At 39.8% G+C, this 3,427-nt stretch overlaps 1 long non-coding RNA gene across 1 annotated transcript; it reads right to left on the bottom strand.

The window, feature by feature from the left end:
- Positions 1 to 1,772: 1,772 nt before the first annotated feature.
- Positions 1,773 to 2,877, bottom strand: LOC120439384. Its single transcript, XR_005612614.1, has 3 exons — positions 2,789 to 2,877; positions 2,632 to 2,684; positions 1,773 to 2,524 (listed from the first exon to the last, which is right to left on the bottom strand). It is a non-coding gene; the product is annotated as an uncharacterized LOC120439384 (long non-coding RNA).
- Positions 2,878 to 3,427: the final 550 nt, after the last annotated feature.

Here is a 3,427-nt window from a genome sequence, read left to right as displayed (position 1 = left end):
TGCACCTTTGATCCAGGACAATGATATTTCATCGCACTGTATACTTGAGTGCATGTTGTTGGGTTGACAATAAAACTCTGCTTGACTTGAATTAAACTTGTGCATTAGCGAATGAGGAAATGAGCCTCTACAGGCCTCAGACAGCATGTTAAATGTAAACGTTCATGACAGTTTAATTAGAAAAAGACCAAACAAGTATGGCTTGTTTGGAAGGGCCAGACCTCAACCTGACTGAAATGCTGTGTATAAAGGAATGCTTGCAAATGTCATTGAATTGAAGTTATTGCTGCTAACTGCTGGTTCTGTAAACGACTCAATCATAGAATGATTACGATATCAAACTAAAACAAATGCCTGAATCCTAAATTGTGGATATCCTATTGTGGTGATCTAAAATGTAACACTAAATGTGATTAAAACACTAATAATCTGGACACAAAATACACATGACTCCGTAACAAAGACAATTCATTCTTGAATGAAGACATTGATCAGACATATTTAAAATGCAGCCAATTGTGTTTATTATGAAATTATTGGGGAAATAAAAGGGGGGTCAAGGAAAGGGATAGAAAGGAGGAAAGAGATAGAGGAGAAAACCCCAACAATGCCCTCTGAGCAAGCACTAGGCGACGGTGGATAGGAAAAACTCCCTTTAAAGGAAGAAACCTATGACAGAACCAGGCTCTAGAGGGGGCAGTCAACTGTCGGGACTGGTTGGGGGGTGAGGGTGAAAAGAGAGAGAGGGGGGAGGGAGATGGGACAGGTGTTAGGAGTTCAAGGGAGCTAGGGGAGGGAGAGGTGTCAAGGTGTCAGGAGAGAGGGAGAGGGCAGGAGAGGGGAGGTCAAAATTACGATGGAACAGAGGTGGAGGAAGACGAGGTGACATCAGCAGTGGAAAAACCAGACAAAGCATGAGTGTCCTTCCTCCAGAAGAAGCGGAAGCGTTTCTTCTTCTTTTCCAGGAGCTTTTCCACGAGAACCTTTTTCTCTAGGATCAGGTTTCTCAGCTGATCGATTGTTTCTGTATTCTCCTTCTCAAGTCTCCTGCATGTTTTCTCCACTTCTTCTAATTCAGCTTGTTTGTCTTTGAGCCTTTCTTTCAACTCATTAGAAGTTGCCTCCTGCATTACCTTTGCCTCCTGCATCTCTGTATAACGCTCTTGTAATTTGTTGTGAGCGTCTTCTAACTGTTGACTTTTCCTCTCCATTTCTTCAAGTTTGCACTGCAGGTCTTCATTTGTTTTCTGGAATTGCTGCTTTAGCACCTGCACCTCAGTGTTTTTTGCCCTTCAAGGTGTTTGAAAGTTCCTCGAGTTCGGTGTTTTTGTCAGCATGTCATTGAGCTGACTCTGCATCGCTGAGCATTGTTTTTTCGTAGTTTCTCCTTCTCTCCTTCCATTTCAGTTGCTTTGTAGTTCATTTTCTTGTAAAGTTCTTGCAGCTTTTGGTTTTCCCTCTCAAAGCCCTGGAGTAAACGTTTGTCTTCTTTCTGCTTTATGTCCTGTTGTTCTTTCTCTTGAAGCAGCTCTTGATATTTCTGCTTGTGCACTGCAGTTTTATCAAGTTTTACTTCCAGGACTCGGCATTTTTCCTCCATGCTTTGGAGTTGGCACCGCATGTCTCTCTGGTTTCTTTCCAGTTGTTCTTTTTCTTGAAGAGTCTGGTTATTTCTTTGCAGTGCTTTATCAAGCTTTGTTTTCAGCTCTCTGTAGTTTTCCTCCGAGTCTTCAAGCTTGCTTTCTTTCTGTTTGATCGGTTGTTGCTTTTCTCTTGAAGCAATGCTTTGTATTTGATCCCCAAGTTTTGGAGTTCTATGTCCTGCCGTTTCTTCTCTTGGAGGATTTCTGTATTTTTTTGCAGAGCTTCATCAAGCTTTAATTGCAGCTCCCGATCCTTTTTGTCCTTGTCTTTCTCATTTTTCTTCTGCTGGAGGATTTCTTTGAGTTTTTCTATTGCTTTATCAAGCTTTGCTTTGAGCTCAAAGTTCCTTCCACGCACGTCTAGGAGTTCCATTTCTTTCTCCTTCTGAATATCTTCCTTTTCAAGAAGCTGGCTGAATAATTTATCTACTTCAGCAGTCTTTCTCTCATTTTCTTTTCTGAGGAAGATAATCTCCTTTCGCTGTTCAAAAAAACTCTGCCAGACGTAATAGATGTACTCTGGCTGGGGCGGGTGTTTCGTATTGCGATTGTTCATGAGATTTTCCTCATGCATCTCTTCCAAGCACATCTTCTGAACTTGAATATTGTCTTCTTGAGCCAGAAGAGGAGAGCTGGGCTTTACTTTTTCTTTTCTTGTGTGTTTTTTCAGAGACATGATGGAAAGTGTAAAAAGTCACTCTGAAAAGGATCCAATTGTTTTGAAAGGCTTCTCTGTCAAACGTTTCAATGCTGCGAACATAAATGCTGCGAACAACGAACTAAAAGTTGTTGCTTCTCACTCCTATTTATGGGTTTTTAGGATCAAAGGCTCAAAGGATCAAAGTGGTGGTAAGATTCTAAATGGGCGTGATGTCACGATTCTGGAAGCCAAAGAGGTTGTCACATGACATTTCTGGGATTTTTTACTTGGACAAATTATCACAACAGTCCCCCCCCATAAGAAAACAGTTACAAATCATTATCTTACTTTTTCAGCGGGGCCTTCTCCTCTTCAACACCCACAGTATCCTCTTTTGTTTTCTGAATCAAATAAATCAAACAGCATGTGATTAAATAAGAACTGTGTTGCACAAAAACACCATTTTTTAAAAAAATATTAAAAAACTTCACATATCAGGCTGTACCTTTCTCCTTCTTAGAGTCCAGCAAAATATGTTTGCACTGGTTGCTGTTTGAGCAAATAATCCCTCTGACTTGTAAAGTTTTTACAAAACACTTCTTCTCTCTGCAAATGTCTGAAAGTGTGTGAACTTACAGTCCTCAGAATGTGACACCTACAGAATGCATTTGAGTTATAGGGTTACAAACATAAACATGGTTACCATAGTTATACTAATAAACTTTATGATGTGTTGCTAACATTTTGGTTGTTGTGATGATTCAAATTTGTTCAGTAAACTTCATCAAAATGAACATGTGTTGACATAAGCATATATTTGGGTCTCATATCTTCTTATTAAATGTAGCTAATGTCCAATAAACTGAACTCTGGGACTTACCTAACACTAATATTTCATATATTACTGTTAAGATATTCATTGTGTGTACTCATGTTGTACAATATGTTTAACAGAGACAGTATTTTAGTTGTCACCACAAGGAGGCACTGTTTATTGCAAGGGCACGTATGCTGCGTCATCACGCCTCTAAGAAGAAGTATACCCACAACAAAATGGCACCCATGAGGAAAGTTTTGCCTCGTGTTCATGTGGAATAAAGTTCCCAAAATATTAAGGACATTTTGCCTCCGTCGTCATTTTCCT

Source organism: Oreochromis aureus, linkage group 3 (assembly GCF_013358895.1).
Source record: "Oreochromis aureus strain Israel breed Guangdong linkage group 3, ZZ_aureus, whole genome shotgun sequence".
NCBI classification, from domain to species: Eukaryota; Metazoa; Chordata; class Actinopteri; order Cichliformes; family Cichlidae; genus Oreochromis; species Oreochromis aureus.
Note: the sequence above shows the minus strand (reverse complement) of the source record. Positions and strands in the feature narration are given on the sequence as shown.